Genomic DNA, 27,811 nt, shown 5'->3' with positions numbered 1-27,811 from the left:
AAGAAGACTACAAGAAATTGCTAAAAGAAATTACAGAAGATCTAAATAAATGGAAGGGCATATCATGTTCATGGATTGGAAGACTAAATATAGTTAAGATGTCAATTCTACCTTAATTGATTTATAGATTCAATGCAATACCAATTAAAATCCCAAAAGTTTATTTTTCAGATAGAAAAACCAATAACCAAATTTATCAAGGGCAATTGCCCCGAATAGCTAAAAATATCCTGAGAAAGAAAAATGATGTCAGAGGTCTCACACTACCTGACTTTAAGGCACATTATAAAGATACAGTGGCCAAAACAGCATGATACTGGCAGAAAGATAGATATACTGACCAATGGAATCGAATAGAGTGTTCTTATATAGACCCTCTCATCTATGGACAATTGATCTTTGATAAGGCAGTCAAGCCAACTTACATGGGACCAAACAGTCTCTTCAATAAATGGTGCCTGGAGAACTGGATATCCACATGCAAAAGAATGAAAGAGGATCCATATATCACACCCTATACAAAAATTAACTCAAAATGGATCAAAGACCTATTCATTAGATCTAAGACTATAAAACTTTTAGAATAAAATGTAGGGAAATACCTTATAAATCTTATAATAGGAGGCAGTTTCCTAGATCTTACACCCAAAGCATGAGCATTGAAGAAAGAAAGAAAGAAATGGGAACTCCTCAAAATTAAACACTTTTGTGCATCACAGAACTTTGTCAAGAAAGTAAAAAGACAGGCTATACAATGGGAGACAATATTTGGAAACGATATATCAGATAAGGTCTAGTATCCAGAATATATAAAGAGATTGTTCAACTCAACAACAAAAAGACAGACAACCCAATTACAAAATGGGCAAAAGACATGAACAGATACTTCTCAGAAGAGGAAATACAAATGGCTAAAAGGCACATGAAAAGATGCTCAACTTCCCTGGCTGTTAGGGAAATGCAAATCAAAACTACAATGAGATATCATCTCACACTCACCAGAATGGCCATTATCAAGTGCTGGAGAGGATGTGGAGAAAGAGGCACACTTATCCACTCTTGATGGGAATGTAAAATGGTACAACTGCTGTGAAAGGCAGCTTGGCAGTTCCTCAGGAAGCTAAGTATAGAATTGCCATATGATCTGTCAATAACATTGCTAGGTATCTATTCAGAGGACAGGAGGGCAAGGACACAAATGGACATTTGCACACCAATATTTATAGCAGCATTATTTACAATTGCCAAGAGATGGAAACAGCCCAAATGTCCATCAACAGAAGAGTGGCTAAACAAGCTGTGGTCTATACATATGATGGAATATTATGCAGCTGTAACACAGAATAAAGTCATGAAGCATGTAACAACATGGATGGACCTTGAGGACATTATGCTGAGTGAAATTAGCCAGAAACAAAAGGACAAATACTGTATGGTCTCACTGATATGAACTAACATTAATGAATGAACTTGCAGAATTTCAGTTAAGAACAGAGACCATCAAGAGATAGAAATAGGGTAGACTTTGGGTAATTGGAGCTGAAGAGATACAGAATGCGTAATAGGACTGATAGTAAAAATTCAGAAATGGATAGCACAATACTACCTAATTACAGCACTATAATGTTAGAACACTGAATGAAGCTGAATGTGACAATGATAGAGGGAGGAGTGCTGGGAGCACAAATTAATTCAGAAAGAAAGACAGACAATGAAGACTGAGATGGTATAATCTAGGAATGCCTAGAGTGTACAATGATAGTGATTAAATGTACAAATTAAAAAGTGTTTTTGCATGAGGAAGAACAAAGGAATGTCAATATTGCAGGGTGTTGAAAATAGATGATAATTCATATTTTAAAACTTTCACTTAGGTGTGAGACTAAAGCAAAAAATGTTTAATTGGTACAAAATTTATATTTTGACTAGTGCATTTCCTAATATAATTTATATGGACAATTTAATTGAACATCATATTGAACCGTGAATAAGGCATGAGGATTTGTAGGTTTGTCCAGAATGATGCCCCAATAAATCCCAGAGTGATTTGAACAGTGAATAAAAAAGTATTTGCAAAGTCTCCTTGGGGTAATGGTGAGAAAGGGGGAACATTCAACTTCCCCAATTGAAGACTTCCTGATATTCTCATAAGCAGTGAGGACAACCAAATGAATAGGCTGGGTCCTCAATCTTGGGGTTTGTTCATATGAGATTTATCCCTGCAAATATAGACTACGCCTATTTAAAATGAGGCCTAAGAGTCACCTCCAGAGAACCTCTTTCGTTGCTCAAATGCGACCTATTTCTCTCTCAGCCAACACAGCAAGCAAACTCACCGCTCTCCCCTTCTCTACATGGGACATGGCTCCCAGGGGTGTAAACCTCCCTGGCAACGTGGGACAGAAATCCTAGAATGACCTGGGACTCAGCATCAAGGGGTTGAGAAAACAAAATAAAGTGTCAGTAGCTGAGAGATTTCAAACAGAGTTGAGAGGTCATCCCGGAGGTTATTCTTATGCAGTTTATAGATATTCCCTTTTTAGTTAAGGTATAATGGAGAGGCTGGAGGAAAGTGCCTGAAACTGCAGAGCTGTGTTCCAGTAGCCACGTTACTTGAAGATGACTGTATAATGATATAACTTCTGCAATGTGACTAAGTGACTGTGAAAACCTTGTGTCTGATGCTCCATTTATCTATGGTATGGACAAATGAGTAAAAAATATGACTTAAAAATAAATAAATAATGGGGGAACAAAGGTTAAAATAAATTGAGTACATTGAAATACTAGTGAACAATGAAAGGGAGTGGTAAGGGGTATACAAAAAAATAGGGGGAGCAAAGGTTAAAATATATTGAGTAGATAGCAATACTAGTGGTCAATGGGAGGGAGGGGTAAGGAGTACGGCATGTGTGAGCTTTTTTTTTTTCTTTTTATCTCTTTTTCTGGAGTGATACAAATGTTCTAAAAAATAATCATGGTGATGAATAAACTACTATGGGATGATATTGTGATCCATTGATTGTACACCATACATAGAGTGTTTGTATGTTAAGAATGCTCATGTTTGTATGTTGTTTTGGTTTGATAATACAAAATAAATTAAATTTAAAAAAGTGATTATTTCCACCATAATTAATGATTTTCTGCTTCTTTCTGAATCCGGGTGGTTCCTTGAGGGCTTTGATGGTCAGGGCAGAGGCAGAAGGTACCCCTGCAATCTGGGCCTGTGTGTTCTGAATGGTCAGTTCCACCATAATCCTTAGACCCTTCCAGTCACCAGTTGCCTTGGTGATGTCACCATCAACCTTTTTGGAGACAGACTCTGGGGAACGATCTTCGGCGCAGGGTAGAAGCGGCACTGACTTCCCCACCAGTGCCCCTCAGGTACAGGACTTCCATCTCATTGGCGTTGAAACTGGGAGGCAGCTGGCATGGATGAACCCTGGTTGTGGGGCAACTGCAGGAAGTTGCACCCTGGCCTCCTCCACATGAAAGCCAAAAGGGCTTTACAGCTACTAGGCTCTTTACATTCACTACTGCATTTAGTCATTGCATCCACTCTCTGTGGTAGTTATGATTATTATCCCCAATTGACAGATGAAGAAAAGTGTTAGAGCTTAGGTAATGTGTTAGTTTCCCATCACTGCCATGGCAAAGTACCAAAAGTTGGGTGGTTTAAAACAACACAAATTTAATTCAGAATATAGGGGTAAAGAAGACATTGTCTGTATTTTAGAACTTCACCAACTCTTTGAGACCAAAGGAAGAAAGGTTTATTATGTCCAGAACCTAGGTTTTCTGTAGCACACTCAACCTGTCTGGATAGAGCATTTAAACAATGCAAACACAGGGAGCCCAGAATAAGAACAAGAGCCTTTAATCCTATATAGTTTAATATAATGCCTGGATACATCCAAGAGCATAATAAGCAGATAATCAAAAAGTATTGACAAAGTCCCTTCAGGGATGGGAGAAAAAATATGGAACTATTAAACTTTATCTCCGGGGAAACCCTGGATGCTGTGCCAAACATTTGGGGCACCCAAATCAATAGGACAAGACGTTGATCTTGAAGCTTGCTCTTGTGTAACTTATGTATGTAGCAGAGAAGCTTAGCCTACCTATATAGGTATACTTAAGAGTCACCTCCAGAGGACTTCTTTTGTTGCTCAGATGTGGCCTTTCTCTCTCCAAGCCCAGCTCTGCAAGTGAAATCATTGCCCTCCTCCCTACGTGGGATATGACATCCAAGGGTGAGTCTAGCCCTGGCACCATGGGATCAACAATGTCATCCTCACCAAAAAGGGGGAAAGAAGTGTAAGAAATAAAGCACCAGTGGCTGAGAGAGTTCAAATACAGCCAAGGGGCTACACTGGAGGTCATGCTTATGCATGCTTCAGTTAGATAGCACTATTTATCATAACTTGCCAAACCCCAACCAAAACCATTCTTGCCAATCCTAAAGAATACCTAGGGCATTATATAAGATTCTATAAAGGTTCAATAAACTAAGATAACTCTCCAAAACCTACAACCTCCAGATGGGTCCCTGGACCAGATAAATCCTGAAACCCAGAGGGGCCAGCCTCTCCAGAACATCAACTAGTTCCATCCCCCTATTCCATATTATTGAAAGCTCCTTCCAACATGAAAAAGTTAGAATGGCCATAGTTCAAATACCCCTAAAGAGTGGGAGAAAGATCAAAGGTGATGCTGGAATTATACAAAGAAGGTCAGGTTTAACAAGAGTATGTGTGCTGAATCATTACACTGATATTTCTTGAAGCCTCGAATACCTTAGAGCAGCTAGAAGTAAAAACCTAAAACTGTGGAATTGTAACACATCCTGAACTCTGAAATCTGTTTTACAACTAACTGTTGCAATGCATTTTGAAATGTATTGCTTTTTTGTATATATGTCATATTTCACAATAAAAAAAAGTAAAAAAAAAACTATACAAATTTATTATCTTATAGTGCGGTAGTTGGAAGTCCAATGAATCAAAGGAGTGCAAGGCTGCATTCCTTTCTGGAGGTTCTGGGGGAGAACCCATCTCCTTGCCTTTTCCAGCTTCCAGAGGCCTCTGCTTTCCTTGGCTCAGCGCCCCTTTCTCAATTTTGAAAGTTGACAACTGCAGGTTGAGATATTCTCACATCATATCACTCTGACTTCCTCTCCTGCCTCCCTCTTGCACTTTTAAGAACACTTGTGTTTACACTGGATCCATCTGGATCATCGAGGATAATCTCCCTATCTTAAAGTTATCTGTTTTAGCAACCTTAATTCCCCTTTGCCACGTATGGTAACCTATTCACAGGTTTGAGCGATTAGGAGAGGGACAGTTTGGGGGGGGGGGCGTTGTTGTCCTGCCTGCCACAGGAGGAGACAGGATGCAACTTCCTGCGGGGGTTCCACATTTGGGGTTCATCCATGTCACCCGCTTCCTGAGTTCAACCCCAGTGAGATGGCAGTTATGTACCTGACGTGCCCTCCTGAGGGCAGGCTGTTTCCCCAGGAGAGTGGAAATGAAGGATCTGAGCTGTGCAGGCCTAGTTCCTTCTCCAAACTTGGTACTACTCTTTTGGAATGGGTGAGAAGCAAAGAGAAGCCAGGAATTTTACTTTAATAGAGTTATCACCCAAAGAAACATGAGAGAAATCTCCCTCCAAAATTGTAGGTTTCATTGTTTGTTCTATGAAGAACTACTATTCATGACAATAATGTTACTTCCTTTACAATCCTTATACCTCTTGTTAGTTTTTCTTATCTTGCTGCTATAGTTAGGGCTTCTGAAACAGTATTGAATAGATGTCATAAGAGTTTCTTTGTATCCTTGCCTCATCCCTTCTTTAAAGGGAACAAAAATAATGATTGTTGCAGCATTTTGGTGGATAGGTATTATCAGGTCAGGGAAGTTCCCTTCCATTCTTAGTTTGAAAAAAAATTATGAAGGGGTATTTTATTTTAAAAATGTTTTTGTGTTTATCAAAATGATCATATATTTATGATGATATTAATGTGGTAATTACTTTTATAGTTTGATTTACTGATATCTTATTTGGGATTTTTGTTTGGGAAGCAGTATAGGATAGTGATTACAGCATGAATTATGGAGTTAGAGTCCTTGGATTTGAATCTACGCTTTTTCACTCATTGGCTGTATGACCTCTGGCAAAACATTTAAACTCTGCGCCTTGGTGTCCTCATCTATAAATGACAGTGCCTACAACATGGGACTGGTTATATGTGTTACCATATGTAGAGTGCTTAGAACACTGATGGGCACATAGGAAATGCTCAATAAATGCTAGCCATTGTTAGTACCAGTAAAGTTGTTTTCTAATTTCCTTTGTTTATTATACTTGCCTCATGAATGATATAGAAAATTTCATCTCTTTTTCTGTTTTCTGGAACAATTTGCATAAATGGGGATTACCTGATCTTTGTGGTTTTGGTAGAGCACCTCTGAAAAATTCTGTAAGCTAAGGACGTGTTTTGTTTTGATGAATTAATTTCTATTTACTAATTTATCTCTTTAATTGTTATAAATCTATTTGGGCTTTCTATTTCTCCTTGAATTCAGTTATGGCAATTTATATTCTTCAGGAAAGTCACCCTTTTCACCTAAATTCTCAGATGTAAACATAACACTGTTTTAGATCTGGGTTCTAACCTCTTTTTGAGCTGCGTGACTAGCTGAATCACTTAACCTCTCTTCTAACTGCTGAGAGCATTAAATGAGATAACTGCTGCTATTTTGTTGAGCACTTAAAATGTGCCAGACACCATGCTAAGTGCCTTAATTGTTATTAATTCATTTATTCTTCACAATGACCCTGTGATGTAGATACAATTATTGTCCCCGTTTTATAGATATGGTCCTGAGAGGCTCAGTGACTTCCCCAAAGTTATAAAATTCTATCAGAAAGTCACAGAGCCAGTGCTGATCCCATGCTCTGCTTCTCCCCTAATGCCCACATGACGTGCCCACCTGGAGGCTGGTCTGCAGGAGCTGTTGGGTAAGCGTTCCTCCAGGAGAGCAGAAGCCTGCGTTGGCAGGACTCTTGTCCCGTGTTATTGAATCCCCAGAGTCCAGCTCAGTGCTTGGCACATGGGCGACACTTAATGTATTATTTTGCAAGCTGCCAGAATATGATATGCCAGAACTGGGATGACTTTTAAAAAGGATAATCTAATAAGTTACATGTTTACAGTTCGAAGCCTATAAAATAGTCCAAACTAAGGCCTCCAGGGAAATAGACCTTAATTCAAGGAAGGCCGATGGGTCAGGAACACCTCTGTCAGCTGGAAAGCCACATGGCTGGCATCTGCTAGTCCCTTGCTCCTGGCCTCCATTGCTTTCAGCTTCTGTTCCTGTGGGGGCCTCACTTTGCTTCTCCAGGGCTTGGCTTTGCTTGGCTCTCTCTGGATTCTGGCTTGCTTAACATCTCATGGTGATTTCTACTGGGCTCCAAGCATCCCCAGACATCTGTGTCTCTGTTCTCCAAGTGTCAGCATCTGTGTCAGCTCTGCTCTAAAGTTTCTGTTGGCTCTGTTATTTTGGACTCTCTCCACAATGTTTCCTCTTTTATCCTCTTTTAAAGGATTCCAGTAAACTAATCAAGCCCCCACCTGGGATGGATGGAGTCTCATCTCCATCTAATCAAAAGGCTACACCCACAATTGGGCACATCACATTTCCATGGGGATAATCTAATCAAAAGTTTCCACCTATAATACTGAATCAGGATTAAAAGGAACGGCTGCCCCCCCCCCCCCAAGATAGGATCAGGATTAAAACATGGCTTTTCTGGGGTACATGATGGTTTCAAACTGGCACACTCGTGAAATATTATTTGCTGAGTTGGTGAATTCTCTTCTTCTTCTGCACCACCCCACCCCAGCACTGAAACGTACACTCAGGGAACACACAGGAAACACCTAACGCTGCCTCTGGGAGCAGCTTCCAGGAGAAGCAGCGCATCTGAAGTTGAGAGAGGCAGGTGCAGGCAGCGGTCTGCTGGGCGAAAACGGGAAGGAAAGGCATTGCAGGCCACGGAATAGCTTGGCGCAGAGGTGCACTCCTCCAAGCCACTTAGACTTGTTCTAAGCCCTGCTCCTCCCTCTTCCTACGCTTTTGGTTATGGAAAGTGCTCCAGTGCCAGGCAACGGCTTTTATCGTTTTTGGTTCCTGGATCCAGTCTGTGCGTTCATTTATTCTTTTTTTTTTAAATGTATTCCCTGTGTGTTAGGCACTGTACCAGGTACTGGGAGCTCAGAGCGACAAGACAGACCCAGGCCTGGCCTCACGGAGCTTTCACACCAACAGGGGCAGGTGTGGAGGAACACGCTGTGTGATGAACGTTATGAAGGAGAAGTCAAGACGCCAGGTGAGTGTGTGCGTGCGTGTGTGTGTATGTGGAGCACGAACAGGGCACTCCATTTAGTTCAGATGGGCAGGGAGCCTTCCCAGAGGAGGTGCCTTCAACGATAGCGAAGACTTAGCTGAGCAAAGGAGATGGGGTGGGGAATGACAGGGGAGGGGATCACCGCATGGGGCTCCAGCAGGTGCAAAGGGCCTAAGGTAGGGAAGTTGCTGGTGAATTCCAGAGCTTGAGAGGGCTCACCCAAAGAGCCAACGAGAATGCCTGATGTGGGAGGCCGGGAAATAGGCAGGGACCAGGTCTTCCAGTGCCTGGCAGACCTCTGTAAAGAATTTGGACTTTATCCTGAGGACACAGAGAAACAGATGGGAGTGGAGGCAGGAAGCCACAGCTGGGACCCATAATTTTAAATTAGAACATGGGTCTAGTCCACAGAGGTAGTCAGTAAGTCTCATACAGCCCAGCCCCCCCCTTCTCAAAGCCTGTAAATTCACCTGATAGAAAACAAAACTCTGCTCTGGATACTTTTTCAACTAACTGATTAAAATCGATCACTCATTTCTTTGTGTGCTGCACTTTTCAGACGGTTCAAATGTATATTTCTAAAATTAAGCATGAGCTCTGCCCCTCCTCTGTCCTGGTCACGTCTCAAGGTTCTTTTCTTCTCTTGTGATTTAATGAATAGTTTACAGCAGTGGTTCTCAAAGTGCGGCGCCAGGGACCAGCAGGGAACTTGTCAGACAAGAAAATCCTCCAGCTTCATACAGACCTTCTGAATCAGAAACTCAGGCTGAGCCTAAGTAATCTGTGTTTTAACGAGCCCACCAGATGATTCTGTTGCTAGTTAAGTTTGAGAACCACTGGCACCGATCTTCCTGAAGCTCGGTGATGCTGCAAAAATAACCTGATACTGGGAGTTGGGAAACCTGGGTTCTGGCCCACTTTCCTCAATTATCCCACCAATATTTTCCAAGTGCCTACGGCGTGCCTCAACTGTGCTGGACCCTGGGCATGCAGAGATGCCCAAAGCCAAGGCTGATGTTTTAGAGTGGCTAAGGGCACAGCTTACTAACTGTGCAATCTCGGGTAAGTTTCTGAACCTCTCCTGCCTCAGCTTCGTCAGCAAAATAGGAAAATTAACAGAACCCCCTGCAAAGGGTGGTTGTGAAGATTAAATGACCTACCATGTGTAAAGTGCTTGGAACTTTGCTTGGCACACGGGAGGTGCTGTGCAATGGATAGTCCTTATTAGATGCGAGATGAGACTAACAATAGTAACTAAAATATAACTTGTCAGTGATTAATAACTGCTGGGAAGAAAATCAAACAGTGATGCAACAGAGAGTGACTGGAAGGCTATTTTAGGTTGGGTGGAGAAGGAAGGCTTTTCAGAGGAGGTGACATTGGAGCTGACACCGGAATGACAGGAAGGAGCCAACTGCATAAAGATCCATGTACAGGAAGAGTGTTCCAGGCTGAGGGACCCGCTGGAGCAAAGGTCTGAGGGCAGGAATGAGCCTGAGCTGCTTGGGTAGGGGACGGGGGGAGGCTGGGCTTTCCCTGGGTGGGGCCCCTGGCTGACAGTGACAGAGTGAGAAGGCATGTGCTGTGGAGTCAGGAAGCTGGGTGTCCGTGTCTCTCCCAGTTGGTTAGGAAGCTTCAGACAAATGACTTCACCCATTTGGAAAAGTCTTATTTTTTCATGTTTAAAGTGAGGCTGGTTATATTTACCTTAGAGGGCTCATGTGCAGCTCGGATGAGATAAACCATAGAGCAGGGTATATATTTTAGCTTGTATTAATCACATTGGTGCTAGATAGGGATACTTAATGGCAGCTTAGCTAATCCTCTAGTATTGGCCAAAAAAAAAAAGAGAGAGAGAGAGAGAGAGAGAAAGAGAATGTAGTGCGGGTGTATTTGGAAATGCTTTAATGGGGATGGTGGTGGAGAATATGACCTGTGATTTTCTTTCTCAACATCGTGTTTCATAAAGCCCTCCTAGCCTCCCTCAGCCTCCCCACTTATTGATATCCAAACTTCCTTCAAGGCCCGGTTCAGTTGAATTGTTATTGCGTCTCCTCTGTGCCAGGCACAAGGCTCTGAAGATGAAAGATGAGTGACATGGCTATGTCTCTAAGGAGCTTCTCATTCCACTTTCTCCACTGTGGCAATTAGAAGCACTTTTCCTTCTCCTGCATCACTGCAGCACTTTCTCCTCCGACCATGCAGGAGGTAGACAGGGAAGAGCTGGGTTTGCAGGCCATCATGAGTTGGGTAGAATCCTGGTCTCTTCCTTACTAGCTACACGGTCTGGCCTAGCACAGTGGCTGAGGGTAGGTTTAACCCAGACCCACCACTTACAGCTTACCTGCCTCAGTCTCCACATCTGTGAAATGGAGGTAATAGTTATACTTACTTCCTAGGGTTGCAGTGAGGATTCAAGGAGTTGTTACAGGTAAAGTGCTAGAAGTATGTCTGGCTGATAAATGCAATGTAAATATTTACTAAATATTGTGACCTGGGCAGGTCATCTGACACTAGAAGCCTCAGTTTGCTGTTTTATTAATTGGTGCTATCGTGAGGCTCCACGGGGAATAAAGCACACGATGCCTGGCAGCCAGGAACCTCTCCACGAACCTGGGTTCTCCCTCTCAGCCCTTTATCATGCCGGGATCTTGCCCGCCTTTCCCCGGAGCTCCCTAGGACCTTACTTGTAAAACCCTCCCGGCCAAGCCCAGGGCCCCCTACGCTGAAGGGTCTTTGAAATCTGTGCTTTGTGGAATTAGAAAAGGACAGAAGAAATTGCTTCTCTAGGTTGGAAGAGAAAATGAACATAGTGAGTGTGTGTGTCTGCTGGGGCAGGCGGTGGCGACATAGCACTGGCCACACCACTCCCAGCCCACACACGCTTGCAGAGTGGAAGGAATGGTTTTACTGAGCCGCGGGCGCGCGGGCGGGGCAGGCGTGCGCGGGCGCGGCCGGCCACTAGGGGTCAGTGTGCCTCCGCCGCAGGCGCCCGCGGGCCTCTCACCTGATCCGAGCACGCCCACTGACGGTTCCTGACAGTTTGCAACATCTCCTAACATTTACAAAAAAAAAAGTATCTTTTTCCGTAGCAGAGAAGGGAGCCCAGACAACCGAAATAACAAGCCGCCTCTCTTTGCAGGAAAATGCAGAAGGTGGTTAAACCGTCCCCGTCCTTCGCATTCCTGGGCTGAAGGAATAAGGATCCAATTGTGGTTTCTACTCTGGTTATCTTGGTGGCGCCGAGGGTGCCAACGGGACGGGGGTGGGGGAATCTGCTGAATTCTTCCTTTTCTATTTTCTGCCTCATCGAGGAGGAGGGCGTTAATGCCGGCTGGCAGTGACATGAAACTGAGATGGATGGTAATGGGGTGTGCTAACAAACAAGGACAGGAAATAAAGTGTCATATTTTCTGGAGGGTGAACTGCTCCCCGGGAGACAGATCGGCAGGATTCTACTGAGGAGACTCTTGGAAGAAAAAAGACCCTGCATAATCTCTCTCTCCCTTCCTTTTCTGGTGCCTCTTTGGTGAGATAGAAATTCAGTTTTATCCCCCGTCTGGCTAACAGGCAAATAACCAAAAAAGAAAACAGAAAAAAAAAACCCACTTAGATTCCTGCTTAAACGTTTATTTCTTCCGTTGTCACAAACCTCACTTTGCAAGCTGAGTCTGCAGATAAAGAAGCCTTCCCCTTTGGGAGGCAGACTTCACAGCCCTGGAGCTATCTGCCCAGAACCCACCCATCTCCACCCACCTTCAAACCCACCACTCAGCAGACCCGAATGCCTTCAAGCTGGCTCCTGGCTGTGCTTTTGCACATGCTGGAAACACCCTGGAAACACCCTTCTCCCGTTTTCCCCATCCTCGTCACCCACCTCCATTCACCTCCTTTGGTTCCGCCTGGAAGGACCCAAGACTCTCTCCCGTCTTGTCCCCCTGCCCTGCCCTTGCCCCCCTACCCTGCATATATGTAGACTGCAGTCTTTCTCTGAACAATGAGCTCTTTGAAGGCTTGGTTGTGCTCTCTCATTCTTCTTTGTATTTCTAGAACCTGGCACATTACCTGGTACATTGTTAGTAGGTGCTTGATGTATGTTTGTAAATGAATAAAAAACTCTTCAAACCCTGTGCTAGAAATAATAACGGTCAATATTCATTAAGCACATTCTCTGTCCTGAATGCTTTGCACACTTTCTCTCATTTTTAACCCCTACACTGTCCCTGGGAGATAGGAGCTAGCACCATCATCATCCCCATTCCCCTTTTACAGATTCGGATGGGGTAACTGCCCTGCCAGCAGTTGCAGAGCTGGGCAATGGCAGGGTGTGGAGGCAAACGTCTCTCCCTTCTTGAACGGCCCTCTCCACGGCCCTCATGCCCCATACCTGGCATTGCACACCTGCTAACTTGCATTATTGTAAATCATCTGTGCTCTAGTTTGAGTTCCCTGCTCAAGTGTAAGCACTTTGAGGGCAGGGTTCTGCCTGCAGCTTCTCTGTAGGCCCCACCAAATGAGGATAGGAGCCCTGCCTCCTCTGGAGGTGGTCCCAGGGTTTGGTTTTGGTTTGGACTGACTGCATTAATTAGGGGGGCCAACTATTTTTAGGGACTCTTGAACCAGGCAGCCTGGGTTCAAATTCCAGCCCTGCTGCTTACTAACTGGGTGACCTTAGGCCAGCCACTTAGCCTCCATTGGCCTTAGTTTCCTCATTTGTCACATGGGGATAATGCTACCAGCCAACCCATAGGGCTGGTGTAAGTATTAAATGAATTAATGGATTTGCTTGGACCCGTGCCTGGCATGAATACCCACTAAATGTTAGTGCTTCTTGTGTCGAGAGACTGGATGCATATTCTGTATTCTTTGCTCCGCCTCTGAGCTGTATGCTTGTCCCTATACAGTTCATCAAATATCTGTGGGCCTTTTTATGGAAACAATCATTCCCTAAAAACAAACACATGCACTAAACCAACAACCTCGTGTCTTGGAGATGACAAGGGAAGACAAACATTCAGCGTTCTGCCTTAGCCATCCACTTCATGTCACTTATTAACAACATAAAAATCAGAGAGGCAGGTCCATATAAGGCCTGGTATTCAATACATTCAGTGTATGGTTGCTTCGGGTGGACAGACACCCGCAATTAATGAAGCCAGCCGGCTTCTCCGGATGGATATAAATACCCTAGGAAGAGAAACCCAAGAACCAAGGCCTCGGACACCCTGCGCCGTCCGCCCCAGCCCCTGCTCTTCCTGTGCATGCTCCAGTATGACCCGAGACTTAGTCCTTCCTGAGGGCTGGGTGAACCCACGACAGCCACATTTTTGTCAGTGTTCCCAGTGGTGTCACCAGATACCACCTTCTCAAAGACCAGAATGGATGCAGTTGAGTTCTCTGCAGAAGGCCGGCGGAGAGGAGGACACAGATTGCTCTGTGTGGGTGGGGGACTCAGGCTGCCTGGGAGGAATTCACATAGGAATCACACAGTCTACAGATATTTATGGAGCGCCTCCCATGGCCTGGACACTGTGCTAGCTGCTGGGACTGTTGGTCGGTCCCTGCCCCCAAGGAGCTTGCAGGACAGTAATTGGACAGGAATTACGAGTACACTGAGTGCTGTAAAAGAGGAGGCCAGGATGCTAGTTTCTATGGTGCCTGGAGGGATTAGGGAAGGCTTTTCAGAAGAGTGTTGTCTACATTGAGCTGTGGAGAATAAGCAAAGACAGGAGATAGCCTGGTCTGAGCTTGTGTAAGACCCTGAAACTGCGGGGAACCTGGTGGATTTGAGGACAGAGGAAGTTGTGGAGCCCGGTGGAGAGAAGAGCAGGGCAGGAGGAGTGAGTTGAGGTGAACCTGCAGAAGGAGGGAGGGAGAGATATAGAGGCTTGATGGCCACGTTAAGGATTGGAGGATTTATCACAAGGACAACAGAACACAGTCGAAGGATTTTATGTAGGAAAGTAAGGAAATGAGATTTACGTAAAAAAAAAATTTGTTGCTTTGTGCTGCAAAGTGGATTGGAGAGGATTAGAAAGAAGGAAGGGTGGCTGTCGGAGATCAGTTAGGATCCTTTGTCAAAGGTCAGGGAAGAGGCGAGCGTGGCCTGGAGCAGGGTGGGAGTGGTGGAGGGGAAGGAGACTGGTTGATTCTACAAACATTTGGGTGATAGATAGGATTAGATGTGGGGGATAAGGGAGAAAGAGGAATTGTAGAGGATTTCCAGGTTTGGGGGCTTGGATAGATGGTGGAAGAGGAACGGGTTTGGGGCAGGGCAGATTGGATGCACAATATGGGGCATGTTGAGTTTGAGGTCCTTGGAGACGTCTGAGTGGAAGTATTGGGCAGCATCTAGAACACAGCAGACAGCTGGGCTGGTATAACAGATTGGGGGTCACTGGCCCATAGATAATATTTAAAGGCAGGCCATGCATGTGGAAAACCAACTGAGGGGACACGTTAGTCTTGGAGTGGAGAGATGGAATGGTATTCATGGAATTGGAGGGTTCAGATAAGGGGCTACAGGTAGTAGGGTTGGGTTCTCCTACAGGACAATTTGGCATTTGCCTGGGTAAATCAGAAGTAGCAATTATAAGTAGCAAATCAATTTTTTGCACTTTTGTGGCCTTGGAAGAAATAGCAGTGACGTGGGTGCTTGAAGACTCAGTCACACGTTGAATCTTCATGGCCATTTTGTTGCCTGTTTGGGGGAGCGGGCTAAACCTTACTGGGGCCAAAGGTCATGGGGCCTTTGCAGCTGTTTTTCTTGGCCATGCTGAAATTCTTTCAATTTTTCTGAACAAGGACCTCTCTTGAGTGCTTCTCTCTGGTTTCTTGTCCATTGTAATCCTCTCTAGGCAGCCTATAAGGGCAAGGTGGGGATTCCTGAAAAAAGAAAGGGGTTAGCGTCTCTCAGCTGGTGACCCCTCTGACTGGGTATTAACGAGCAGTAAGAGCTTTTGCTTTGGAGGGGTACTGCTCCAAGATTTGAGAATTTGAACATATAACCTGGCCTCTTGCTCTCTAATTTTTACAACGCATTCTCTTGGATCCGCCTTTCCCAAGGCATGCAATGTGCTCTACCGGAGGTACGTGAGATGATTTTAGGTAGACACCAAATCATATTAAATCATAGAGTAATAAGCTTTTTCAATTTCAGTCTCTCCACCTATGGAAAGGAGAAAAATCCCAGGACGTTTTAATCTCTTACTAATATCCCCTTTTAAGAAAGAGTGAGCAACTACCTAGGGCCAGACAGAGCTTTCAGCTGGCAACACCATTTAATGACAATTGTTTTGTTTTCTTTGATTGAGTTTTATTGTTCCTCCTATTTTAAACACATGATGCTGGTTTGCTTTTACAGTTGTTGTGGTGCTGTTCATTGTGTCATTCCAGCTCTCTTCTCTGTGGGGTTATTTATTGCCTCAGCTAACCTGGCCTATCCTGATTGCTGCAGTAATGATATAAAATAACCTTTTGAAATAAAAGTACTTGAGCAATTTTACAGTTGGAAGATGGCAGTGACAAAAAAAATATGAAGGTGGTAATACGAATGGCAAAATTTGGAAAACACTGGATTAGATTAGAGTCTTACAAAGAGGCTGGCCCAATTATGCTGGCTGGCCTAGTTTTCCTGGGATTGAGGGGATTCCTGGGACATGGAACTTTCAGATTTAAAACTGGGAAAGTACTAGGGCATTATATAAGATTCTACAAAGGTTCCATGCACTAGGGTAACTTTCCAGAAACCTACAACCTCCACATGCGTCCCTGGACCAGATAAGTACTGAAACCCAAAGGGGCCAGCCTCTCTAGAACATCAAAAGTTCCATCCCTCTATCCCATATTATCAACAGCCCCTTCCAACAAGAAAAAGTTAGAATGGGCATAGCCCAAATACACCTAAAGAGTGGAAGAAAGATCAAAGGAGTAGGAGGAATTATAACAGAGAAGATAGGATTTAACAAATGATATGATTGCTGAATCATTATATTGATATTTCTTTTTGTCTCCAGTATCTTAGAACAGCTAGAAATTGTGGAATGGTAATCCATACCGACCTCTGAAATCTATTCTACAACTAATTGTTGCCATGTGTTTTGAAATTTATTGCCTTCTTGTATATATGTCATTTATCACAAAAAAGAAAAAAGAGAAGGAGGGATATAGCAGAGAAGATAGGATTTAACAAATGAGTATGACTGCTGAATTGTTATATTGATATATCTTTTGATTTCCAGTGTCTTGGAGCAGCTGGAAGAAAAAACCTAATTTGTGGAACTATAACCCAAAGCAAACTTTACAATCTGTTCTATAACTATTTCTTAAAATGTACTTGGAAATTCATTCCTTTTTTGTATATGTGTTATATTTCACAATTGAAAAAAAACATTAAAAAATGCAAAAAAAAAACCAAAACAAAACCTGGGAAAGTCCCAGCAAATCAGGATGAGTTGGTCAGGCTAGTGGTCCTAGGAGAACTAACTGGGTACTAGTCAAAGTGGGGTGGCTGGGTGGGCTCACCCGAGTCTCTAGGGATGCTGAGTCATATGAGGGAGTCAGTGGGTCTTTGTGAAGCACCGATGTGGTTTAACTCTCTCACCTGACAGATGAGGAAACCAAAGAGGAGTAAAGTAACTGATTTGTTCAAGGTTGCACAGCTAGCAAGTAGCAGCATGGGGAGGAGAACCACATGGCTCGACTAAAGTAGTTCCAGTTAATTCTCTTCCTCCTGGGCCTCTGGCTAGGGCTCTGTTTTACTCTGTCCTTCTCTTCTTAGCCTTTGTTAACTTTCAGATATCTCTATAATCATATTAAAATAATTAACCGTCAGGCGTCACTTTTTAAGTGCCAGGCACCATCCTACCAGCTTTACATATATTGATCATTGATCTTCACAGCTACTCTATAGAGAAGGTACTATTATTACCCTCACTTTACCTGTTAGGAAACTGAGGCACTAAGAGGTTAAGTAGCTTGCCCAAGGTCATTCAGCTAATACGGGGCCGAGGAAAGGCATTGAACCCAGGCTTTCAGGCTCAAGAGTCCATGCATGTAATCACCAAGTTACCCTGTCTCTCTGTATTTCTATAAACGCTTCTGCTTTGGATGGCGAGTTTCCAGAGGGTGGCATCTACACGCATGTCATGTGCCATAGGGGAAAGAATTCAGGTTTGGGCATCACAAGATCTGAGTTTGGACCCTGGCTCCAGCATTCACTTCAGATGCCTCAGTCTTCCTTTTCTCATGTGTAAAATGGCTAAGTAGTAATAAAAAATTCATCCGTTTTACTTTTCTCTGCTGGGTGGTTGTAAGTATCACTGATGAGAAAATCTATGTGAAAGGACTTTGTGAACAGCAAAGAACAAAAAATATTTGTTTTTTTTGTAAAAAAGTAACATAATTAGATGCTTGTTATAGATATGACAATGATGATAAACACCACTGTGCAGAGGCAATGAACTGGCTGATTTAAAAGACTCCGACTGAAAGCCTGGATGGGCGTGACGTTTAAATAGCAAGATTTCAATAACATGTGTCGCAAGGACAAATGGATGATCAGAGAAGTCAGTTAAAACCATGACTGAGATTGTGATTTAAAACATAAAAACCTGGCCTTAAAAAGACAAAGAGAAGACTCAATATTGTCCCACTGTTCCTGTCTTCTTGTTCCAGATGAGGAAAGCAAGGCTTAGCGAGCCCAAGAAACTGCACCAGATCACACTGTGATTCCTCCCAGCCACTCCTCAGCAGCTGCCCATCTCATTTGCGCTCTGACCTCCCTAAGCCCCATTTTCCTCATCGCACTCCAGGGTGGTAAGGAGAGGATGGAATCCACCCATCAAGAGCTCAGCATGGCACTAGAAACCTGGGAATCCCTCAGAAAACACCAGCAATTATTATTAGCAGTGGAAGGACCTGTTCTAAAGTGAGCACTCTGTTCTTACACGTAAGCTGTTTATCTGCATTTCTCCAACTCCAATGAGACCCGGGAAGAGTTGCTAAGGGAGGCTGTGAAATCTTCTCCACTTTCAACATCTCTCTGGACTGCTTAGCTCTGATGTTTTCTGGAGCCAGAGGAAGGCTTTTCAAGACCCCTGGCAGCCTCCTTTTGATTCCAGCCCATCCTCTGGGTTTGACTCCCCTTTTCAGCCAATCCTTTAATATCTTAGTGCCTTAGGAAAGGGCCTACCAGTTAAAGGAATTAACATTCACCCAGAAGCCTTGCCACTCCCCCTCCGCAATGAAATGTTCGGACAGAGCTAACAAAGTGTCTTTCAGGCAACCAGGGGCACAGGACGCCCGGCAGCCCGAAGTGCCGGTTTTCCGTTTCTGGGAGCAATGGCAGGCTGCCTCCCCCTCCCCCTCGCCCCCTCCCCCAGCATGTTATCTATGGGGATTGGAAAACATTATCAAAAACAGGCCCCCATCTGTTCCCGAAGCTGTGGAAGAATACCTATGTGATAAATTTAAAGGGTCACTGGAAGACCCTCTAATTTTCTGGGAAATGACAAGGCGTCTGTGGCCACGTTGTGCAAAATTTCCTCTTTTATACCCAAGTTACATGCCATGGACTGTTTACTCGGAGTCTGAGGGTATATTTACCATTCAGGCAACATCACAAGCCGTCAAAGAAATCTACTCAGAGTAGGATGTGTTGGGTGTCTCGCCTTTCTAAAAATGACACACGGCTAACTTTTTTCTTCTTTCTTTTTTTTTTTTTTTCAAATCTTCTCAGGCTCTATGTTCACAGCACAAATAGCTCAGGAAGGACGCTGGCAGGTAGTTAAAGTTTAAGTCAGGGCAGACGTCTTGCATGGAAACAGGACTCAACTCAGTGGTTTTGCCAAGAAAGAAGCTGGCTATATATTGGACTCCCTCTGGGGTGCTCCTCCAAAGCAGATTATTGGGGGAGTGATAATGTGTTGTTTTGCCGAGTAAGCTTCTCTCATGCTAGAAGTTTCAGGGTCATTCAGAGCAAACATCGAACAGCCACACGGTATAGACAAGCTGCCCCCAAAGTCAATAACTGAAGGAATGCTCTGGGAAGAGTTTGGAGAACAAGTTTTTCCAAATTTAGAACCCACTCACATTTCGTGGGTTCTGACATTAATATTGAACTTGAGCATGAAGTTCGCACAAAATTACAATTTTCTGATTCAAAACAAGACACCGCTCAAGGGAGCCTGGGAAGATGTCCTGAAAGCCCACAATCTCTTACAAAACAGCCTGTCTGAGGATTCAAGTGGAAATGAATCGGGACCAGGCTGATTCCATTTCTCTTGAAATCCAAGTGGCTCTCCGAGTTAAGGAGCAGTGTGGGTGGTAGTGGAGCTTGTGGAGAGGAGAAAGAACTCTGGTTAAATTGCATTTGAGGTTTTGCTGAACTTAAGACATTTGAAAATGAGTTGAATTCTTCTACCAGGTCCTGATGGTCCATAAATCTTGCAAATGTAGTTTTTGGTTTGATAACAAATATCCAGGAAGAGTTGTTGGAGAACAAAAGGGGTGCAGCTGCATATTTAGTCCAGGCCAGCCACTCTGGGCTCCGCCTGCCTGTCTTTATCACAGGATTACTCTGGTCTCATACTCACTCCTTGGGAGAAGAAGGGACTGCTGCCCCGCAATGACTTTGGCTAAGCTTGAAGCTCCCTCAGCTTTGTGGCTGGATTTCAGTGACAGTCCCTGAAGCAGCCTGGCCATATCTCAGTCTCTATAATCTTTCTAAATTCTCTACTGATGTCACTTCTAGGCTGACAGCCCCTCGGTAGCAGCCCTGCAGCTACAGTTTAAAGTCTACCGTCCTTAGCACGGCCCACCCCATCTTTTATGGCCTAGCCCTGCTTGCCTCCTGCTCCAAAGTCTTTTCCTGCTCCTGCTTACATTGGATTCTCCAATCCTACTGAACCTCTCCCTACCCTCCATCCTACCCGCTGCCAGGCATCTTGACCCCTCTGGCTTCTTTGCCCAGGTCAACTGTTCTGCTTGGAATATCCTCTTCTAATCTCCCTTCTTCATCCAGGAGTCCTTCCTAGAACTCATCCCTTGACCCTGGACTAAATGTCCCCTCATCTGTGTCACCTCAGCTTGGACACCCTGAACTCACTCTTGGTATGGTGCCACACACACATTGTGGTGGCGTTTTTTTTTTTTTTTCCAAGTACATTTCCACAAGTAACTATAGAATAGATTTTAAAGTTTGGTATGGGTTATAGTTCCACGATTTTCGTTTTTCCTTCTAGCTGCTCCAAGACACAGGGAGACAACAAAAATATCAATATAATGATTCAGCAGTCAACTCATTTGTTAAATCCTGTCTTCTGTTATACTCCTCCTCTTTATTTATTTTCCTTTTTTTGTGATAAATAACACATATACAAAAAAGCAATGAATTTCAATGTATATCGCAACAGTTAGTTGTAGAACAGATTTCAGAGTTTGGCACGGGTTACAATTCTACTGTTTTAGGTGGAGTATACTTCTAGCTGCTCTAAGGTACTGGAGACGAAAAGAAACATCAATATAATGATTCAGCACTCATACTCATTTGTTAAACCCTACCTTCTCTGTTATAATTCCTCCTACTCCTTTGATCTTTCTCCTACTCATTAGGGGTATTTGGGCTATGCCCATTCTAACTTTTTCATGTTGGAAGGGGCTGTCGATAATATAGGATGGAACTAGTTGATGTTCTGGAGAGGCTGGCCTCTATGCATTTCAGGACTTATCTGGTCCAGGAATGCATCTGGAGGTTGTAGTTTCTGGAAAGTTACCCTAGTACATGGAACCTTTGTAAAATCTTATCTAATGCCCTAGGTGTTCTTTAGGATTGGCAGAAATGGTTTTGGCAAGTTATGATAGGTAGCAATGTCTAACTGAAGCTTGCTTAAGAGTGACCTCCAGAGTAGCCTCTCAGCTATATTGAACTCTCTCAGCCACTGATACTTTATTTGTTACACTTCTTTCCCCGCTATTGGTCAAGATGGCATTGTTGATCTCACGGTGCCAGGGCCAGGCTCATCCCTGGGAGTCATCTCCCACATGTGGTGGCCTATTTATCTGTTTAAATAGATGGAGCACATTATATTCTCCAGATTTGGGGGACAGCCAACTGTCCTGCAGGCTATGTCAAAGTAGGGAGTGAGGACCAGATTCCACTCATGGGGGCTGGGCAGTGGGAGGGGTCCATGATGATAGCTTGGGCTGTTGGTGGGTAACTAGGCAAGATGGCAGAAGGTAGTAAGAGACATACTCCTATACTTAATTCCTCAGGTGTACGAAAAGTCACCAAAATCATAAAATTACCATTGTAATTGCATTTCTTGTGAGAAAATGGTAAAGGGGCCTAAGACTATTCACAAACTGGCTCAAGGGCATATTGGGTGTCATCTGTGGACACAGGAGTGGACATCAACGGGAGACAGCAGGAAATTTGCACAATTTGTGGGGGAGGGTCTGGATTCACACAGGTTATGAAATTAGGAGTTTGAGCTATGGTAACAATTGTTTGTCCTCCCTTTTGGACTTGGAGCTCCTTGGAAGCAGGGACAATGGCTTATTCAACTCAGGATCCCCAGCACCTAACACAATGCCTGGCATATAGAACATGGTGCTCAGTGAAGAGTTGCTGAATGAATGGATGAGTGGATGGCTATTTTAAGGTTGCAGACATACTGGTCATAATTTTCTCAGTTGAAAGAGACAGAAATCCAACTGTAGCTTAGTGAAAGTTATAATTAATGGGAAGAATACTGGGGCAGCTCAGAGAATTGATGGAAGATACTTGGTAGTATCAGGACTGACTCCCTTTCTCTCCATATTTCATCTTAGTCTATCTCTGACTTTATACTACTATAGACTAGCTTTCTCTGAGAGGCAGCAAAGGTGACCATTAGGAGGCTCCAAGGCTAGTAACGTGCAGAGACAGCTTCTCCTGCTTCTCTCTGACCAGCTCTTGGACATAAGGAAATATTTCTGGTGCAAACATAGATCCAAACAAACCAACAGCTACCAAAGTTTCTTCCAGTAACCACAGAAGGAGATCAGATCACTATTCCCTATTTATTCCTGGAAAATTGCCAAAATTCCTGATGGTCACTCACTTCAGAGCACCTCATGGACTATCAAGGACGTAAGGATTTATCTAAAAAGGCTTCCCTCTAAAACAATGTATTCTAGTAGTCTTCCAGCTTCTGTTTGGATTTCCCAGTGTCAGGTGCTCACCACTCATTTAGGCTCCTTAGTCCCACCAAAAGCTCTGAATTGCAGAAACTTTTTGCCAATGATGTATATAAATCCTTCTTCTTAGAGCTTTCACCAATTGGTTCAAGGTCTACATTTTTGAGGTAAGAGAAGAAACAGTCCTAATTCTTCCCCTAAGAAGGAGGTGGAGCTTCTCTCATACCCCCCTTCAGTCTTATTTCTCTAGGACAACCATTCCCAAGTGCCTTCTGTGGTTCTTTAAATGCAATAAAAGTTTGAGAATGCCTGAATCATTCTGATATCTTTCAGAAGGCATTCATTCATTCCATTCATTCAACCAACACTTAGTGAGCCCTTTATACATGCCATCTGCTGTGCCAGGGAGGAATACAGTGATGGATAGGGAAGGCTTCCTGGAGAAGGTGGCTTTCAGGCTGTGTCATGAAGGGTGATTGACTAGTTAGCCAGTTGAGGAAGTTAGCCCTGTGAGGAAGGGAGGAGAGCAGGATGAGGAAAAGCATCTGAGGCAAAGGGAGCAGCGTGAGCAAAGGCCTGGAGGCCAGAGGGAGCAGGGCACAGCTGGGAAATTGCAAGAAGATGCCTGTGGTTGGAAAGCACATTTTGAGGGAGGGAGCTGAGGTGAGAGGTGTGGTTGGGGAGTTTTAATTTGGGATCAGACCAGGAAGAAACTCTGTAGGACTGTAAACCTTTGGGCTTTGTCCCGAGAACAATGGGGGACCCACTGAAAGGTTTCACACAGGGCAGAGTCCCGAACATTTGCATTCAACTTTTTCTATACTGCTTCTTAAATGGATGCTTACCCCTGCCCTTCCTGGAACACTGGAACCCCGAGCAGAAACTAGGCCAACTCTATTTCAGTGGGAAGAGCCCTGGACCTAGAATCAGGTGGTCTGGGTTTATTTTAAGGTCTCACTCTTTTCTGTTGCCAGCTGAGTGACATTGATGTGGTCACTGTATCTTTTGCCTCAGTTTTCTCATCTGTAAAATCAATAAAATAGAATTTATTGATCCAGGTCCAGCTTCATGGATGCACAACTTGTACAGTCAAACAAGGCCCCATGCTGGAAAGGACCCTGCATTTTGTTTAATGCTCTTCTGTCACCACCTTGAAATTCCTAATAATTTTGAAGAAGGTGCCCCACATTTTCTGTTTCCACTGGGCCCCATGAATGATGTAGCTGGTCTTGTACCTACCTTACAGGGCTGTTGTGAGGATAAAAGGAGATCTGTATGCGAAAGGTCTTTGAAGACAATGAAGCACTGAGCAAATATAAAGCCTTATTGATATTATCCAAGTAGCATGTACTTTCTAGATTTATCAATCCCCTACTGCATGTCAGGGGCTGGGGACCCAAAGATAATGAAACTCAGTCACTCTCCTCAAGGAACTCATGAGTTGTTCAGTAAGGGGCAGAGCTGGGTCTTGAACCGAGGTCTGCGATGCCCAAGCCCAGTGCTCTTTCTTTGCACTAACCGGCTGCTCACACATCTGCTTGCCCACCCTGCTGTACCTAGTCTTGGTGCTTGGGGCCCCCTCCTTACCCTCACGGGGCCTGGAATAGCACTTTGTACATAAAAGGTGTCCAGCAAATGTTTGTTGAATGAATACTTTTGAGAGATTGATAAGATTATATTCCAAGCCTCCCTGCTTAAACTTTCTTTAGTGGCTTCCTACTGTTTCACGAGAGAACCTACACTCCTTATCTCAGCCCAGAGTCCTGCGTTGTCTGGCTCCTGCTCATACCTCCAGCTTCCTCTCCTACTTAGCCCCTTTGTGGATTGAATCATGCTCCCCACTCCCACAACAAAGACAAGTTTAAACCCTAAGTCCCCAGTCCTGTGGATGTGATTCTATTAAGATGAAGCTCAATCGAATCAATGTGGGCCTTATTGAACAGAGACCTCATGAACAGAGGAAATTGGACACAGTAGGAGTATGAGATAGATAGCATGCGATGGAAACAGATTGAGTTATGGATTACTGGCAAGCCACCACCAGAATGGTATAGACTTTGGAGAAGGCAAAGCCTGTGATTCCAAGATTTTGGGCTCCAAAATCTGTGAAACAAATTCCTGTTGTCACTCAGTCTGTGCTATTTGCAATAGCAGCCCTGGCAAACTCAGACAGGTTCCTACCTTCTGCTACAGGCACTCCAACTTCCTTTCAGTCACTCACATCCTTCATGCCTCTGCTGCCCCAGGGCCTTGGCACATGCCATTCCCTACACCTGGAACATTCTTCCTTGCTCTCATCAATTGTCTAGTTAACCCCTAGCTCATTGCTGACATCCCATTCAAAGCTTTACTTTCTCAAGGACGCCTTCACTGACCTCTAACAGTTCACCCTCCTCCTGATGGGCTCTCAAACAGTCACAAACTTCCTTGTCTTACTACTTCTTGTAGTTGTTACTTTGTCCGTCTTTGTTGTTTATGTTGATCATTGCCTGTCTCCTATGCTAGCAGGACCTCATTTGTTTTCCCACTGATTCCCTGCAGCATTCCCACTGATTAGTGCTGTGCCTTTCACAGAATAGGCGCTCAATAAATGTTTGAGTGTGCAAATGAGCATAAAGGGATTACAGTGTTTGTGCATGGGTGTTGCCTCCGGCACAATGGTGCAATAATCATATAACCACGAATGGGTAACGGGGCTCCTTAAATGCACCAGTCACTGTGCTAAGCCCTCCACATGTACCATCTCACCTAATCCCCATGTTCCGTGTATGAGGAGGGACTGTGATTGTCCCCACTTCACAGACAGGAAGGTTGAGGTTTATAGAGTTTAAATGAAGTCCCCAAGGTCACAGAGCTGGTATGGGTGGCCTGAACTGGAGGCCAGCAGTGGCTGATTAGCTAAAGCCTGGCCTCTCCATTCCTCTCCTGTACCACTGCCTGCTTCTCTTGCTGTTTTCCAACCAGTCCCCCCCACTGAGTGCTACATTGGTCACAAAGTCTCTGAAGGTGCAGAGACCTGCTGTAAGGCCCATACTGCACACAGGAGGCAGCACAATGCAGGAGAATAAACACTGGGCAGGGCTGTCAGCAGGGGCCAGACGTGGCTCTGCTCACTATCGCTGGGTCACTCTAAGCAGGCCAGTTTCTCTGCAAGCCTCTAGAACTTCCTGGGGCTAAATTCTAGGTTAAATTCCAACTGGATCTATAAGGCTCCTTCTAGCTCTGCCCTTCCCCATGCCCCAGCCACACTGGCCTTCTTCCTGTTCTTGCACATACCAAGCTCCTTCTGGCCCCATGGTCTTAGCACCTGCCAGACCCTTTGCCTGGAGTGCACCTTCCCTGAGCTGCAGGTGTCTGGACTGGCTCCTGTGCATGCAAATTTCAGTTTAAGTGACCCAGAAAGTCTTTCCCACCCATACGAGCTAAAATCAGAGTGCCAACCCAGTTATTCTCTATTACTTCCACCTGGTTTGTTTGCTTTATAACATTCATCACTATTTTAAGTCACTATAAGCACGCATATGTACATGTATATCCACATGCACGTGCAAAGGTATGCAGATTTGTTCATACACAGTAAACTGTTCACATGTTTAAATTTTAAATGATTATTTCTCTATAATTAATAGGAAAATCTGCTTATCTGTCTATGTATCTATCTAATCATCTATCCAACTATCTATCTTTGTTCATTTTTCTGTGCATCTCCGGCCCCTAGAATATGAAGCCCATAGGGACAGGAAGATTGCCTGTCTTGCTTATGGCTCTGAGAATAGTGCCTGGCACTTGCTAGGATTACAATGAGCATATACTGAATGCTTTGAATGATTGAATGAATGAGTAGTTCTGGGATCTCGAAAGCACCAAGGATAGGGATGTAGCATGGAGGGAAGGTCAGGTTAGGTCAGGACAGGGTGCCACTGTCCAAGCCCAGCCCTGACACCGTGTAAGTGCCCACCAGGTATCCCTTCAGTACATGAACTCTATTAACCAAACCGGCTGTGGCACTGCCCTGGCGTGGCCCAGTGAGAATTACCCCTGAGAAGGATTATAAACCCACAACAACCCAGAGAAAGGTCCCTCCTACCCACGTCCTTTCTTCCTTCTTCAAACCAAAAAATGTCAGCATCAAGCTGCTGGGAGGCAGAGCCTGTCTGAGTCTGACTGTTTTGCCCAAGGACTTTGCTTTCAAATTCTGGGGCATTTCCAAAGCTCTCAGATGCTCTGATGATGCTACATTTACAGCTGTCCAGGGGCTCTGAGGGCTCACATCTGAAATTTTTGAAAATGTCCCACCATACAAAGTAAATGCGTTCTCTGCCCCACCTCTCCCCTGCCACACTCCTCCCCTCCACCACCCACCCTGGTTCACCATTTGATACTTTAGTGTTGCCCAGGGAATGGAGAGAAATGGATTTTATTTTGCATCCTACAGCTGTTGCAAAGCTGGCGAAACCCCACCTATTTAAATTAGTAAAATGGCTTCCAGGCTAAGAATATTTCTTATCCAGTATTTGAAGTTCTGGAGTCTGCTACCCAGTTCACCCATCTTTGAAAAATAAAGAAAAAAAAAAGTAAACTGTGCAGGCTGCACCCCACACCCACTGTCCCTAAGTACTGATAACAATTTAGGCAGAATAGAACATTTACTGTCCTTACCAGCTTTGCACCTGACTGCCTATGCAGAAAGGGCCAGGCAACTCGATTTTTAGAGTGGCAAGTGCCTCCTGCAGTGAGACGAAGGGGCATGAGAATTCATCAAATTTATCTGTCTGCCCCTAGGCGGGCTCTCAGTCCACTGCCCCAAAGGAATAGGAATCTAAAAACACTGAGAGAAGGCGATTTCACAGTCTCTCTCTAGGAGTCCTCTTTCATGGTCCAATAAGCCCTTACAGTCAGGAAGTCGTTTCTTGGTCTGACCTGAGGCTCTTATGCTGCATTAAACCGTGTTGATCTTAAAGAGTCTGGGTTTCCTAGATGGCACCTATCGTGGGCCTTCCTGGGGCCCACCAAGGGAAATGAGCCGCCTTTAAAGGCACTTTTTAAAGGAAATCTGTCTTCCTCTGTCTAATGGCTGGAGTGCTCCTGCTGCCGGAGCCTTTGATGATTTCTTAGCTCACCAAGGATGCCTGCCCCACAGCAGGGTGTCCGCCCCGAGTTCCGCAGCATCCTGGGGCTGGGCTCTGAGGTGAGGTTAGGAGGAGGTTTGCTGTGCTATATT

At 44.4% G+C, this 27,811-nt stretch overlaps 1 pseudogene; it reads right to left on the bottom strand.

Moving 5' to 3' along the window:
- LOC143686628 (large ribosomal subunit protein uL11-like) overlaps window positions 1-27,811 on the bottom strand; it is a 114,602-nt pseudogene that overhangs the window by 6,262 nt on the left and 80,529 nt on the right.

This window comes from Tamandua tetradactyla, chromosome 6, assembly GCF_023851605.1.
Source record: "Tamandua tetradactyla isolate mTamTet1 chromosome 6, mTamTet1.pri, whole genome shotgun sequence".
Taxonomy (NCBI): Eukaryota; Metazoa; Chordata; class Mammalia; order Pilosa; family Myrmecophagidae; genus Tamandua; species Tamandua tetradactyla.
This window is presented reverse-complemented; position numbering and strand designations above follow the sequence as displayed.